At 44.8% G+C, this 17,228-nt stretch overlaps 1 long non-coding RNA gene across 1 annotated transcript; it reads right to left on the reverse strand.

The window, feature by feature from the left end:
* Positions 1-12,986: 12,986 nt before the first annotated feature.
* Positions 12,987-17,014, reverse strand: LOC133237658 (uncharacterized). Its single transcript, XR_009733292.1, has 2 exons — positions 13,936-17,014; positions 12,987-13,481 (listed from the first exon to the last, which is right to left on the reverse strand). It is a non-coding gene; the product is annotated as an uncharacterized LOC133237658 (long non-coding RNA).
* Between the last annotated feature and the right edge of the window lie 214 nt (positions 17,015-17,228).

The following is a 17,228-nucleotide window of genomic DNA, read 5'->3' on the forward strand; positions in this document are numbered from 1 at the left end:
GCTGGTTTCCTATATAACTGGGGGTTTTAGTTGTACTTACTGAGAGATATAGGGAAAACTACCTCTACCCTATCTTCCCAGAAGTAGAAGTCCCCCAACAATTAACTATTTAGAAAATTTACATGCCATTTATTTTTCTGAAATATTTAAGAAGCTTTTAGATTTGTCAATTCCTCTAATTGACGCAAATGTTTCAGTGAGGCAATCAGTGAAAAGAAAGCGAGCATCCATCCAGCATCAGTCCTTTGGGAAGAAAGAAAGTAAACAACAACAAAAACATCCCCGGAGGAGCAAATCGAGATGGAGTTGATGGATAAGAGGAATCTTATCTTAGATGGACAATGTGTCTACTCTGTCCATCGCAAAGTCTACCTGATGAAAAACGTCTCCAAGACGAGGATGGACTTAACAAACAAACAGCATCAGGTCAACAGGGAGGGTTTCAGATGTAGAAGGCACATTGTTACTAATAAGATTTGTACATTTAGCAACTGTATGTGGATGCTGTTGAGCCTTGCATTGGAGGAAGGAGGGATGTTTTTGCTCTCTGCCATCTGCAGTATGGAACCTGGTCATAGATGGGGTTGTGCCTGGGCCAGTTAGACCAAAAGTGGCCTACTACCCATAAATACGATGGTGTTTGCACCTCTGTCACACACCTTCCTGCTGCTGGGGTCTTTAGGCTCCGTTGTTTCTGGCATCCTTGTCATTGTTTTTCTCTACTCAGTGCAAGTAATACTTCAGCAAGAAGGAGCTATTCTCCCGAAATCTTCCGCCTTCCCACCCCAGGAACATAGAAAGCAGGTGATGTCTAAGAGCAAAACTTTACAAGAGTGAGTTAGTGGATCAGAGCAGAGTTGTGCCAGTTCACCATCAAGAGACAGCATGGCTCTCAGGCCAGGAGTCCCTGACTAAACCTGAGAGATGCTAGCCTGTCTCTGGAAACAGTGTACCAAGAGTGGGGTGATGGGTGCTGCAGGCAGGGGAGAGGCAGGTGAAAGGAAATCCTGAGGCTGTGTCTTCTGCCTGTGCAAGGGAACAGATGCCCCAGCCTGGCAGCAGGACCTGTTGATGGGACACAGCATCTCATTGACAAGACTGACAGTATAGGACGGACACACTGACACCTCACCTTGCTAAGAGCCCAAGCTCCGCAAGCAACCTCTGACCTCATTCGACTCCTGGGTAGACTCATCTCCAAAGAGAAAATAAACTGGATGGTATACCTCATACCTACACTGCTTCATATTCTCAGTGTAAAGGAATAAACGGGCATTTTGGGTTTCACTACCATCCATCCCCACGAGTCCTCCGGTCCAGTTACTTCTGAGAACATGAGGACTCACATCTGAGGCTCAGGAAGCCCAGGATGAGGGAAGGCTATCCTGCCTCCTACCCCCTGGGGAGACCTCTCTCCCCCTGGAATTCCTGCTGGTGTCATTGCTTGTTCCCTCCAAGTCACAGCATATGAGTTCCACCTCCCTTCAGGGCAGACCCTAGTATGCTTTATCCTTACATTAAGGTTCACACCCTGATGCACCATCGGTTTAAAATTCCATATCCAGTCTCCAGGTGAGACTTTTACTCAATATCTAAGCCTGTGTCTCAGTACCCAACCTGCCCTATCTAAGTCAGCAACTTCAGTTGCAGCCCCTGGCATCCACCTCAACCCAGCATGGTTACCTGACCATCACCATAGCTATCTGGACCATCACCATTGTTCCCTGGGCCATCACTATTGTTACCTGAATCATCACCATAGTAACCAGAACCATCACCACGGTAACCTGAACCACCACCATGGTTACCTGGACCAGGCCTGGCCACATCTCAAGACACAGCACTGGCCAGGAAGCAACAAGCACCATTATAATAGGTTGAATAATTTTAACTGCATTTACAGCCTCTCCAAACATTACAAATCATTATTAATGCAGACTTTGGGTCTGAGGCCTAGGAGAAAAACTTGAAAGTACTCAATACTATCTCAATAGTTAAGTGCATAATGGAACTGCATAGACAAAGGATGTTTCTTTTATCAGTATAATTGCAAATACGATCCATGAATCATGTGACACAAGTCATAAATTATGGCCTGCCTGTAAGTCTTGTCAAAGCATCAAAATACAACTCAAGATAAGAGGGTCTTTCTCCTAAACCTAAATCAACAGAGGCTTATTCACCCATGAATCCAGCCTCCAAACAGAGAAGCATGGGAGCATACAGAGACATGGGTGGCCCTTTGTGCAGCTGGAGGTAGGTTCTCATGGTCAGCACTGAAAACACAGAAAAAAGGACCATGTGACCAAATGGGGTATGCTGGGGTAGGAGCCCATCTTCCAGAATTCAGCATCACCCCACTTCCTTCTTCCTTGTGAGTAAAGAGCCACGCCCTCAGGCCCTCAGCCCTGTCTGTCCAGATCTCGAGCCTCAGTGCTCAGTGAAGGGAAGAGGACAGGAGCCCGACTTCCTCGGAGCTGCGACCACACGATGCCTCCCTTCATCTTGCTGTTCAGTCACTCAGTCCTGCTCAGTTCTTTATGACCTCATAGACTAAAGCACATCAGGCTTCCCTGTCCTTCACCATCTCCCAGAGTCTGCTCAAACTCATGCCCATGGAGTCAGTGATGCCAAACAACCATCTCATCATCTCTTGTCCCCTTCTCATCCTGCCTTAATCTTTTCCAGCATCAGGGTCTTTTCCAATGAGTCAGCTCTTGGCATCAGGTGGCCAAAGTATTGGAGCTTCAGCTTCAGCATCAGTCCTTCCAGTGAATATTCAGGGTTGGTTTCTTTTAGGATTGACTGGTTGGATCTCTTTGCAGTCCAAAGGACTCTCAAGAATCTTCTCCAACACCACAATTCAAAAGCATCAATTCTTTGGCACTCAGCCTTCTTTATGGTCCAACTCTCACATTCATGCATGACTACTAGAAAAACCACAGCTTTGACTACACAGACTTTTGTCAGCAAAGCAATGTCTCTACTTTTTAACATGCTGTCTAGATTTGTCACAGCTTTTCCTCCAAGGAGCAAACATCTTTTAATTTCATGGCTGCAGTCACTGTCCACAGTGATTTTGGAGCCCAAGAAAACAAAATCTGTCACTGATTCCATTGTTTCCCCATCTATTTCTAGCCTTTCATCTTGCCTGGGTCCAAATAAACTCCAAGATGACTTGTGGTAACAGCACATGTACACAAGCCATTAAACTAAGAGAAGATGTTACTTTTTCACACTCATAGATACAAGGACATGCTAATGTCCACTTTGATGGACAAAAACATTTCCTAGTCTTTGGCCATTGTAGAAAAATCAAACAACTCCTCACACTTTTGTTACTTTTCTTATAAATTTAAACATAATGTATTCAGACCAGCATATCCCAATCTGTGTTTCAGACACTATGAAGTACTAGAAAAGGGTCTCATGGCCCAAAAAGTCTGGTAACCCCTACAATGTCTGATGCCTGGAAAATCATGAGGAATGTTTGTGTATTTAGAAACTTAAAGGTCCTGAAGTTCTTGCAATTACAGCCAACTAAATATTATTTAACCCAGATTGTTTGACTGATTGAAGTGTGAGGACATAAATATGTACATACATATACATGAAATATTTCTTTCCAAGAGTTTCATTGAGGAATTATTTGCATACAATAAATAATGTTCTCATTTCATGCTATGCTTTAGTTTGGACCACTGTGTACACCCATGTAACCACCACTGCAGTCAAAATACAGAATATTTCCATCACTCCAAAAAGTCCCCTGATTATTCTTTACATAAATCCATAACCCAAATCTAATGATGAGAAAAACTTCACAAAAATCTAAATTATGGGACATTGCACAAAATTGCAGAAGTCCTCAAAACTATTACGTCATAAAAAGCCAGAAGAAATAGCCCAGTATCCCAGGAAGTAAGGGAGTACCACAACTAAGTGTGAGGTCTTGAGGTTCCATGGCACCAATTAAGGAAAAGAAAGAGCTGATTGAATGGGGGCAACTCCTTTTGAACTGTGGTGTTGGAGAAGACTCTTGAGAGTCCCTTGGACTGCAAGGAGATCCAACCAGTCCCTTCTAAAGGAGATCAGTCCTGGGTGTTCTTTGGAAGGACTGATGCTAAAGCTGAAACTCCAATACTTTGGCCACCTCATGCGAAGAGTTGACTCACTGGAAAAGACTCTGATGCTGGCAGGGATTGGGGGCAGGAGGAGAAGGGGACGACAGAGGATGAGATGGCTGGATGGCATCACCGACTCGATGGACATGAGTTTGGGTGAAGTCCAGGAGTTGGTGATGGACAGGGAGGCCTGGCGTGCTGCAATTCATGGGGTGGCAAAGAGTCAGACACGACTGAGCAACTGAACTGAACTGAACCTCAGGTCAGTGTGTGCGCCATGAACACAGCATGTGTGGAAAGAAACCCAGCAGGTTCATCACTTCTTCTCTGTGCCTCCGTTGTATGAGGACCACCTGGGCAACTGTCGTGGGACAGAAGCACCAAGAGAAGCCACAGCATGTTCCCAGGGATCCCCCTAGTATCACAGGCAAGAAGCTAGTTCATCTTCAAGGTCTGGGCCGCTGCACACAGAGCGTTAGAGCAACATCTCAATATCACCTATGAACCATGATTGAAATCAAAGAAGGCTAGAATTTTTAATTATGAGGAATCTTAGCAATTATCACCGGAAAGCATCACTTTTTATAGTGAAACACTCAACCATGTTCGAAAATGGCATGTTCATAGGAAGTTACAATCTACCTTGTACTTTTCATTCATATATGTGTTATTCTAAAACAACTTTTTATTCAAATGTATTCTAATGCTAATTTCTATTTCTAAGACACATTTTGGTTCACACATTTCAGATTACATAATATTTCAGTGTTTGCCCAAATCTGCAGTGGCCAAAACCTTTACTTTAAGAGATGATCTAATATTGTTTATGTTTCTGAAATCAGATAGATGATTAGCAAGATAAAGGAATGTTACTCTAAAAGCATAAATCTTATCTGGATCAAATTATTTGCAAGTGCTCCCTCAGGAAGGCAGAGAAACTGCTGACATTCCAGAGAGGAATAGCCTGAGTGCACATTGCCGAGGACCAGCTGGCTTCCTCCCTTCACGTGGATGCTCTTCACAAAACGTAAGGTGGGGAGAGCAACTCAGTTTTCATCTCTTCCCAAAACTTATCAAGAAATCATGTAAATAATGAAATTCCTAACAAATTCCATGCATATACGAGCACCTGCATATCCCATGCCTTGTCCAAGCCATCCAAATCCAAAAGGATTTTTAAAATAAGGCCCTCTTTAAGGAGTTACTATTCTGGACATTACATGGTTCAAAGTAATTCACACTCCTCTGAAATATGTCTCAAAGAAAGCAAACCCTCAGGGCCCTTGGTGGGAATGTGATCCTCTGGGTCTTCCCAGAAGGAAATTTTAATCATCACCCATCACAAAGGGCAAATTGCCTTTTTGCCACAAGTCAGTTTTGTAAGTATGTATTGCTGGCTTCTCAGGTCCTGGCCACCCCTTGGATGACTGAACAAATCATGACCCGAGGCAGGAGTAGTGAGCAGTAAGGTCTCAATGGGCTTCCCTGGTGGCTCAGACAGTAAAGAATCTGCCTGCAATGCAGGAGACCCAGGTTTGATCCCCGGGTCCGGAAGATCCCCTGGAGAAGGAAATGGCAACCCACTCCAGTATTCTTGCTTGGAGAAGCCCATGGACAGAGGAGCCTGGTGGACTGCAGTCCATGGGGTTTCAAAGAGTCAGACATTACTGAGCAACTAATACTTGAACACCCCAATGGGCAAAAGGTTCCATGGTGACAATAAATAGTAGAATGAAATGATCTAATTATATCCTTGCCTTTCAATGTTAATTCTTAGTCTGGTCTCCCCAGGGAAATATAAACAAACTGTCAGTGTCCCTCAGACAGGATCCAGACACATCTGTGAGCTTGAAGCATTTTTGCTGCAGCATCAGCACCAGTAGTTAGTGATGGGGACCCAGGCCTCTCTGTATCCTTCATGTATGTGGTGCCACTTCGTTGTGTGTGTAACTAACTCATTCCCAAGAGCAGAGGTCCTGAAAGTGTGGGCCACAGTTCATGGGGGTTCCCCAGTGCCCTTTCATATTTTCATTATTTCATTTGAATCTATTTTCATGACTTGTATAATCTTTACAACAAGTTTTATAATACTAACCGGACATTATTTGCCTTTCTTGCCATGTCACCACATGCAGTGATGGCAGAAAACCAACAGGAATTAACACAGTGTTGAAGGTCAATTCTACTTCAAAAACAAACTAAATCATTTAAAAAAGAGAGAGAGAGACCAGATTTGTGGTTACCAGAGCAGGAACTAGGGGGAGGGGAAATTGGATGAAGGTAGCCAAAAGGTACAAATTTCTGGTTATGAGATATGTATTAGGGATGTAACGTAGTATGTTATATAGAAAAGTCATTGAGAATAAATCTTGAGTTCTCATTACAAGGCAAAATTCTTTTCTTTTTCTTATATTTTGTATCTCTATAACATAACGGATGTTTACTAGACATTTAGCTACTTGAGAGGCATTCAGTCTTCTAAACACAGAGACCAAACACCCAAGTGAGTCTGATTCCTTGGGAAACTAGCAATTTCTTCGTGGCTCCTCTCCTCCAAAACAGGAAGCTAACATTCTTCCCAGGTGAAAACAAGTATCTGTTCTCTTCCTTCTCTGGTTTCCAACCAAATGTCTAAAAGATTTATGGAGATTTTGTTTCAGGAATAGAAAAAGTATCAAGCGCTTCCAGGAAATTTTCCTATACTTATTTTTTAAATTTCTAGTTGGGTGACTTCAAAGGGTTCACACATTTGATTCTACTCATATTGCTGCTGCTGCTGTTGTTGTTCAATAATGTCATGCTAAGTCATGTCCAACACTTTGAGACCCCATGGACTGCAGCACGCCAGACTTCCCTGTCCTTCACTATCTTCTAGAGTTTGCTCAAACTCATGTCCATGGATTCAGTGATGCCATCCAACCATCTCATCCTCTGTCACCCCCTTCTCAATCTTTCCCAGCATCAGGGTCTTTTCCAATGAGTTGGCTCACATTGTGGGATGCAATTACTTCAAAGCCCACAGTCCCACAGCATCCCCACGGCCCAAAACAACAATCCTGGACCAGGAGAGGGAGGGGGAAGGGAGAACATCCAGACTCTTCAGAAAAGCAACACGGCTGCTTCATGGTCAGCCTCAGCCTCTAGGAGGGTCTCACCTTCTAAGAAAAAGCAGCTGGAGAAGTTCTGTTGTCCATGCCACCCCCAACAAAAATGCACAGAAAATCTTCCTCTAAGATAAAGGATTGTCTTCTAAAGTGGACCTTGAAATAGGAAGACTTCAGAGAACAGGTTCAGAAGGAAATCTAAACAAAAGCCAAGCTCAGAGCTTTACTGGTTTTACTTCCTGTTACTGATGCTGAGCACTGCCACAGTCTACGCCCATACCACCCTGAATGCCCCAGATCTCATCTGATCTTGGAAGCTAAGCTGGATCAGGCCTGGTTAGTACTTGGATGTGAGAACTGCTGCGGACTTCAGATGTTGTCCATGAACACAGTGCTTTAGCTCTCAATTTGCTTCTCTTGCCAGGTTTAAATTTGTCATAGGCCTTGGAGAAGGCAATGGCACCCTACTCCAGTACTCTTGACTGGAAAATCCCATGGATGGAGGAGCCTGGAAGGCTGCAGTCCATGGGGTCGCTGAGGGTCGGACCCGATTGAGCAACTTCACTTTCACTTTTCACTTTCATGCATTGGAGAAGGAAATGGCAACCCACTCCGATGTTCTTGCCTGGAGAATCCCAGGGACGGGGGAGCCTGGTGAGCTGCCGTCTATGGGGTCCCACAGAGTCAGACATGACTGAAGTGACTTAGCAGTAGCAGTAGCAGTTTGTCAGGATTTAGGAAATCCTGATAATAAGACAAAAAGCAACAATGAAATACATACTTTTTTAAATTAAATTGTATTTTTTTAGGGGATTTTTAGTTGAGTTTTCACTTCTCTGTTGTTTTATTTTTTGGTATTTTGTAACTTCATATATACTAGAGATGGTATTTCAAATTTCTCTTATGATGCATTTTTGGACCACATTGTTGGGAGTAATCCTTTTAAACTTCAGCATCTTTGTTGATGAACTACTGCAGGTGACATTCCTTTCAGGTGACCTTGAAGAACACATCTGATGTGTGCATCCCATAGACTGGCCCACTGGGTGTCGTCTCTCTGAGACTCACCCACAGATCTATGTGACAATTACAATTGCCAATCTTGGCAACACATTCAAGAAGGTAATCTTGATACACATGTGAGTGTCCCTCACTGATCACAAATTGTCACCAAAATCACAGGACCATGGAGTTGAGCCCGTGGAGAAACCATGGCCTAGTTTTCTTCCTCTGAAAAAGAAAACTGACCTGCATCACATGCAAATATTCCAAAGAGAGTCAAATAATTCTTCTTCCTAAAACGCATAGGAAATTGCTTTTTTTTTAAATTTTACTTTATTTAACTTTACAATATTGTATTGGTTTTGCCATATATCAAAATGAATCTGCCACAGGTATGAATAGAGTGTTTCCCACTTAGGTGTGTGTGGTATAATTGCTTACAGTGGATTTCCCAGTATGCTGACACCTAGCACTTAGGGGAAATCATAACAGCCTCCAGCCATCCTTCCCTCTGTCTTAGTGCAGCTCAGAAGCAGTGGCCTTCTGGAAGCCACCAACGGGGATGATCACAAGGACACCCAGGCCCCCTCAGCTGCCTGCAGAGGCGGGTTTGGAGCTGGAGTGGGAGAGATGGGAAGAAAACTGTTAGGAGAACTAAAGGGGCAAGTTTGTCAGATTTCTGCTCAGCGAGTTCACAGACAAAGAGGCGTGTGTTTCCCCTCACCCTTCCTGGTCCACATCATTCACTTTTCTCAGGCTACATCGGCAGCTACACACAGAGCCTCTAGTGCCGTCTGTGATCCATTATTTAAGGAGGCGACGCATAACCCATCCAGACAGGCACCTTCCTGCCCACTTCCTACCGCACAAGCAAGCAGCCCTGAGTGAGGGATTACAGGAAGGGGCAGAAGAAGACAAAGCAATTCCTCCTCAATAGTGAGAAAGAACTCTGTGTATTGATTAGCCTGGGGGTGACCCTGAGCTGCAGAAAAGAGCATCATTTGAAAGGGATCAATTCATAATCCAAGTGTGTGTGTGCAGACAGACTGGGGCTCATGCAGCCTTTGTGAATATGATTTCCCCTCCACAGGCATCAGTTGCCTCACTGGTCAAGCAGATATCCCATCCTCTCCTGGTCTGGATATCATAAGGATTCCAGAAAGTCTATGAGAGGACCTGGCCCTGCATGTGATTCATAGCAGGGATGCAGTGAGTGCACAGCCACGGCGGCCAGAGTCAGAGGAAGAGCAATGCTTCCCAGACAGTCTTATAACCACAAAAATGGGTTTGGGACACATTTTTGAACTATACAAACAACTGCTCCTCAAGACGGGGGTTCCCCACAAGTTCTCTGAATCATCAGTTCCCCCAGACAGTAACAGCTTGTTAGGAAGAAGAGACACAGTCAGGGGCAGTTCACCTGGTCATGTAACTTTTGCATATTGTCAGGTTAACAATTAATAGTTCCTCTCTAACAATTTCTTTAGGACTTTATATGCTAATGCATATAAAACTCCCATGATACTCTGTACACCCCAAAAGCTTATGAAGAATTATTTTTGAGGGAGCATCATACGTGACTGATGATTTACAGAAATTTTTTGAAAATTGGTGCTCTCAAGATACAAGTGATCACAACAGATCAATCTGACCATGTAACTGAAGAATAAGACAATAAGTTGTTTGTATGAAACAAGCATGATAGCATTCTTCTTTGGTAATTTTTAAATAACATCATCAACTCTGCACATCTCCTTCTGGCTTTTTATTTGTATAAGATAAATGAACTCCTAAAAAGTCAAGCATCTGCGGTCCTGAGGAGCCACGGAGGAGTGACTCTGTGTCTCAGAGTCCATGCCTGAGGCAGTTCTGGGCCATGTCAGCCTTCAGCAGTCCAGCCACGAGAACAGGCTCAGAATCCCAGAGAGGCTATTTGGGCAACCAATGCTGTTCTGAGTCCAGGCAGAAATGAATAGAATTCTCCCCAGTTCTGTACAGAAATTATCACCTGAACCCAAACCCAGCAATCTGTGTACCAGAAGTCTTACAAAGTCTCATGAAAACACTGACTTTACTCTGTAACACCTGTCTCCCCAGGAGGGAAAAATGTCAGAGGGACCAAGTGGGGGATGATTGCCAGGCTTCCCAGTTATAGAAACCATGCCAGGCAAAACCCCAGACAACCCAGGCATACAAGTCTGTGTCCGGGTGTGTCCCTGGCCCACAATTAACTCTGAATCCCACCTCCTCTTGCTGAATTTGAACAGGGGTCCCTGAGAATGAGACCAGGAAAGTGCCATGGTGCATGCAGAGGCAGGGCAGATGTGATAGCAGCTCCCTGAGTATTGTGAAGGGGTCCAAGGGGACACAGATCCAGCAAGACCTCCGCCTTAATGCTTATGAGCGGCAACCTACTCCAGCATCCTTTAGTCTGTAAGCACTGAGCACAAAATGCCACCATTCCCCAGAAAGCTGATTCATCAGACCACCCACATGTCCCACGTCAAGGGAGTTCTCCCCAGGGGAGTTCTCTAGGCGCTTCTCTGGATCCAATTAGAGCAGCAAAGGTAACAAGCAGAAATCCTGCCCCGTGGAGTCTGTGTTCTGTCGTGATTATGAACCGCAAAACATCTCTGATGTCAGGGTTGTCTTTACAGCCCACTTGGAACTACACTGCCATAAGAGTTTGGAATTTGTTTAACTGCATCCAAAAGATGGTAGGCTTAGCCCGGAGAATCTTTACGACTTTCGGGAAGGCAAGACGTCTGAAGACCCTGGATGCTGAACACAAGGTGTGTGTTTGTGTGTGTGTGTATGTGGTATGTGTGTGTGTGTACAGTGTGTCTGGTGTGTGTGTGTCTGTAGTGTGGGGGTGGTGGTGTGTGTGTGTGTTGTGCACCCTTGCACTGATCATATTTGAGTAGACATGGAGAGCATTTGGGCTTCCCAGGTGACACTAGTGGTAAAGAGCCCATCTACCAATGCAGGAGACGTAAGAGACACGGGTTCGATCCCTGGGTCAGGAAGATCCCCTGGAGGAGAGCATGGCTACCCACTCCAGTATTCTTGCCTAGGGAATCCCAAGGACAGAGGAGCTTGGCAGGCTATAGTCCACAGTGTCTCACAGAGTCGGACACAACTGAAGCAACTTAGCACACATGGATTCACGCACACATACATGGAAAGCATTCACAGGAAGAACATGGCAGCAGGTCTGCCCACCCCAGGATTCATCCCAGGCCAGACTTCCATCAAGAGGGAAGGAGAAACAAAAATAAACTGGTGGCCACTGAGTGCTCTGCTGAGGCCGCAGAGCCATCTCTACCATGAGTCTGATGAGTTTCATTAACTATTTACACAGGCCTTGCTAATTGCACAGGGCACTTGGGGAATTCTAAGAGGGTACTCACTTTTAATGGGTGAAGAGAAGTTCTGAGTCTGACAATCCAATTGTAAAACAAACTGGTGAGGGGGATGTAAAATGCTGCAGTGAATATATTAGGCCCCTTTCGCTGTCTGCCTGGCTCACAGGGCAGTCTTTGAGCTCCCAGTCAGGCCCCTTACCCCAATCCCAGCCACAGACACCTAAACCAGCAACCACACCAGATCTGAGTTTGGGAAATCAGATAGATGGTCCTTCCTGGCAGTCTGCTATTGGAGCTCTGCAATCTGGTTACATCTGCACTAGTCTCTCTAATAAAGAGCATCTTATAAATTGTCAAGAAAATTGGGAGGGACTGTTGTCCCCATTTTAATGACATGACATCTTGGACCATAGGACAATGTTTCTCCCACCCCCACCTGTGGACTGAGAAGCAGACTCAGGATGCAAAAATGGAGAAGAATGAAATGGGTGGAAAGAAAGAGACCACTTGGGTATTTGACGGTTTTGCAAGTACTGACTTCAGTACCACTGAGGCTGAAGACTGGGTTTTCCAAAGATGACCAAAACCATGTCTCCCCTGCCACGTGCTGTTCTGACTTCTCACACTGATCTCCCCACCAAGACCTTGATGCCAATCCCTCCCTCTTGAGTCAGAGAGGCTTTTGCGACTTTGAACCAACAGTGCAGCACAACCTGTGGACTGGGTTCCGAGGAAGCACGGCTGTTGCCTCCTAAGCTGGGACACTCTGCTTGGCCGTCCTGAGGCAGTTAGTATGGACCTGACTGCCCAGTGACCACCGCGGTGGTAGGAGCCCAGGCTACATGGAGAGGGCGTGAGGACGGTCAGCCACGGCCCACATGAGGCTCCGCTGACCACCAGCCTCAGCTGGGAGACCCCAGAGTAACAACACCTCCAGGAGCCAACCTTTCCCAGACACTGAATCTTGCAGCCGACACCTCTGCATGGAGCAGAGACAGGTGCCCCCACCCGTGTCCTGTGTGGACTCTGCCTGCAGAACCCAAGAGTATATAAGGTGCTTGTTTCCTTACATGAATGTTGGGGTTGGTGGTTTGCCAGCAATGGGACATACAACAGAGGCCCGGCTTTGCTCCTACCCCAGATAGATGATGGCGACATGGCAGAGTCACAAGAGAAGTAAGGACCACAGGGGAAATTTAGGGGGAAGAGGATTTGTCTGGTTTTGACGGCGGAAGTATCAGGCCACACAGTGCTTTTTCTCTTGGACTCTCTGCTGTGTTTTTCTTCCTGACTTTTTTTGACATCAAATCTATAATACCTGTTTTAGGCAAAATGCAGGATCAGATCAGAGCAGAGGTTACTGAATACCATGTGTGATCGTGTGGCACAAATATGTTACAAGTATCTTTAATTACAGTGCAGGACTTGGGTAGAAAATAAGCACTATTTCCTCCCCCCCCCCAAAAAAAAATGGACATTGGAGATTTTTTTTATTTTTAGAGTTGATATTTTGAGTAGTTTACCTTCCTAAATATACAACTATTTTCTGTTAAAAAAAAAAAAACAAAAAAACTTCATTTCTTTCCTGATTTCTCTTTCCTACACTTTTCCAGGGCCTGTAGCCGCCCCATCACAGCTCTGAGTGATTTCATTTATTACTGTTTTTCAGCCTCATCGTCCAGGCATTTGGTAAGTCAATGGAGAACTGAACCCTTTCCTAAATTCTGCCAGAAAGCTGATCTTTAAAAAAGAGTTTTGATGCAGGAGTCATTCTGCAGCCACTGTCCATCATGCTTCCCAGCCACAACTCCAGCTGATCGAGAAAGGGGCTGTTCAGGCCACTCACACGTCTCCTCCTGGCAAAAGACAATGATCGCCTTGTGAAACTGCAAAAGAGGCAAACTCAAGTTGTAACTCATCTCTCCACCTTCAACCTTATTAACTGTTTTAAACATAACATTAATAGTAATAATAACAGCAGCAATAACTCAGCAACCACCCCAGCTCCCACTTCCTCAATGATTTCGGTCACTCATCTTCCAAAGGCTATTTGATGGAACGACAGTTTCCAAACCAATGTCATTCCTCTAAGAGTCCTGCCCATGCACCCTAGTAAGACAGCAGCATCCACCCTCCCAGCTGCTCCAGGAACTGTCCTCAACTGGAAGACTCACTTCACCCCCAGGTCATGCTCCCTTCCCGGGGGCACCCCCCTCCAACCATGAGGCAGAGTGTGGGGTCCCAAGAGTAGGACCGAGTCTCAAGTCTCAAGAGGAGCCTGGCACCAGGGTTGCAGTCACAGGAGGTTCACGGTGTCCAGCCCATCCCTGCACCCCTCACCTGTGACAGGTGGTGTGGCTGAGCTTCCATCAAACCTTCTCCTTATAGATCTCAATCTGTTTCTGGGGGAAACCAAAGTACTGTGTATGTAACAGAGAAGGAAAGGCAGCAAAGGCAGAGTCAGCCTGGGTCTGAAGTCCATGTGTCTACTTCAAAGGTAAATGATGACTTGCCGCTTCAATAAGCCTCAAAATACATCCCCCAAATTTATAATAGTTGAAGCGATTTATTGCTATCATCATGAACATTTATAAAATTAATCTAATTATCAATGGTTCCTCTTTTTCACTAAAGAAAAACACACACATATATACATATATATATATGGTTGAGTCCCTTTGCTTTTCACTTGAAACTATCACAACATTGTTAATTGGCTATATTCCAACTCAAAATAAAAAGCTTAAAAAAAAAAAAAAGAAAGAGAAAAAGAAAAAAATCAATGTGTTAGCCTGTCATGTAAAAGGAAAAATATATAATAAAAATACATATTCCAATATGTAAATTCTTGCATACAACTTGCAAAAGTCACAATGAAATCTAATCAGAAACTTTTACTCAGAAAATAATGAAATCTAATCAGAGACTTAGAATGCAGCTGTAACAGTAAAAAATACCCTTGAAGATATATTGAACTGGGTACTGAAAAGCAGTAGAACTCCACTACAGACAGACAAATGAGGTCCCAAATAATCAATTGGTTGGTGGGGCATTATTCTGAAGTTAATAAAATGCCTGGGGCTAGGCTACTCAGCCAAGGGGCTGGGAGATGCAGATCTGATCCGCTGGAGTCCCGGCTGCGGTGTGGTGCCACCTGGTGCAGCCTGCTTACCTAGGCCAGAATCCTAGCCTACATTACTTTATCATACACCTGGAATGGATTAAATAAGCTCATCTCATCCATGTGACCACATGCAACTTTTTTCAGTAGTGCGGTAAGGTAAGAACAAGGTGGGAATCAAAAGCCTGAGTTTCCACTCCTCCCACATCCCCACCAGCCCTGGGTCCTCTTCCAGCTGCTCCCTTATGCCCTGGCCCGTTTCCTTATCTGTAGGCTTTCTTTAGAAAGCATCTGTGATGTTCTTCCAAATCTAACACTCTATAACTGCAGGATTGCATCCAGGCCTTTGATGTAATTGTTTCAAGCTCTCGGTAGTATAAAAAATTACAGCAGAGAGTGGGAAATGTCTGGGAGCACTATTTCTACAGAAGCACCCTGGGAACACTTCCCCAATAACATTTTAAAACAATCTGCAATGTACAGAATTAGGAAAACACAGCTCTGTGCTACTCGTGTCCACGGCAACAAACAGCAAGTCTGGCAAATAACAGGCACTCAATAAATTCTACATAAATGAGTAAATTATCATCCTGGTCATCATCTCACAAGAACTCTGCTCATTTAAAGGGAATATGATCAATTTTATCCATCAAAGAAACCCAGGTATCAGATATTTTACCGTCACCTGTCTACCAAGCTACTTGACAAAGATGGTATCCTTCTGGAAAAGACTTCAGTAGAGAAATAATATCTCAATACCTGCCTGTGATATAAATATTTTAACTAAGCCAACATATAGTTTAAATCATCAAGTTGCTGGGAATCTTTCTACATTGTTTTGGAGACAAAGTGCTTTCAAAATGCTTCCTAAAAAGTGGAGGGCTGCAACTGTAGGAGCTGTGTGCTGCAACCCAGGTCTTGTTCTTGGATTTAGATAATAGCACTTTTACGGGTTTTTGATGTTTGGCATCTCAGTGCTTTTCACATAGGTGCAGCCGGGCGTGACTCTTCCCGCCAGGACCTAGGGTGCATACCTGTCTACACATCAGCTCCAGGGTCACCTGCTCTCTCTGACCCTAGGAACAGATGTACACAGTGTTGTCAGCCCAACCTCTGCCATCACACAACCTTGGATCTGGGGCCCAGCTCTGCTACTGCTTAGAGATATTTCTCATCTGTAGATTGAAAGGTCATACACATAAAACACTCAGCACAGCACCTCACATATATTAAGCACTTACACGTCAGCACATCTTTTTATGATCATGGTAAAGTAGGTCATTTCAAGTCTTTGGAAATCTTTTTCAATCTTTAAAACAAGTTTAAATGATGATTGAGATGTCTGGTTTTGAGATTTTGTAATTCTGTATTCTTCATTTTCCAAGCTGATACAATGTCGAGTGGATTTTTTAGCCTCAGATGTAATCGTTTCCCTGACTTTCAAATGTCCAGCTGGAAAGATCCTGCGGAGGTTTCACCCCAGTAAGCTGGATGCTCTGAGAGCCAGAAAACACCATGGAGACACATATCAAGGGGTCGAGGCCGACTAAAGAGGCTGACGCATCAGCAGAGAAGCCAAGGGTGATGGTTTTCGAATGTGGTTCTGTTTCTGTTGCTCCTTGGAAATGAAGCTATGAAACAAGACCTGGAAACGTGGCAGGTCGAGGAGCGTGGGCCCCTGGACAGAGAGTCATGGGGTCAGGTTTACTTACATGTCTCCCCATAACCTCACTTCTGCCATCTGCACTTGAAGGACTCAACTGGCCCCTCTAAGCAGCTCCACACTCCATGGAGGCCAAAAACAGCACCATCCAAACCACACACCTGACACAGTGACCCCACCGGGAGGTCAGACCTTGGGGCCAAAGGCCTGCATTACCCCACCAGGCAAGCCATCCAGGCCAGCTGAAGTGCAGGTTGACAGCAGGGAGACCTTGGATGGGCCATAAAGTTGCGGGGGGTGGGGGGGGGGCGGGGATGATGACATTAACTAGGATATTAGCTCCCCTGTGGCAGCAGTGGAGACTGTGGCTTGGCGTCCAGACCCCTTTGCAGCCTTGGGACAGATGGATACTGACTGTCTCCATTTTCTGGGAAGAGGTGAGGACATCTAGTTCCCTGGCTAATTCATCCATGAAGAGCAAAGACATGCCAGGATGTTAAATCAGTTCTCCAAACGTTGGGGACAGACAGCAGCACATTTTCGTATGGGACTGGCTTTCTAGATGACTGTCTTCCTGCACTCAAGTCAGTATGTCACAGATTGAAATACGAATGGGAGGTCCGTTTTAAGATAACGGGGAAAACTTCTCCTTGGCTTCCAGACTCCTGGGGGGGTGGGGGCGGGTACTGTGATTGGAAATTTGATGAGTAAGCCTTAGGTCCTTGGGAAGCTAAGTAATCTAAATGGGAAAAGAATCTGAAAAAGAATAGATACATGTATATGTATAACTGGATCACTGTGCTGTACACCTGAAACTGACACAACATTGTAAATCCATTCAGTTCGGTT

This window comes from Bos javanicus, chromosome 24 (assembly GCF_032452875.1).
Source record: "Bos javanicus breed banteng chromosome 24, ARS-OSU_banteng_1.0, whole genome shotgun sequence".
NCBI classification, from domain to species: domain Eukaryota; kingdom Metazoa; phylum Chordata; class Mammalia; order Artiodactyla; family Bovidae; genus Bos; species Bos javanicus.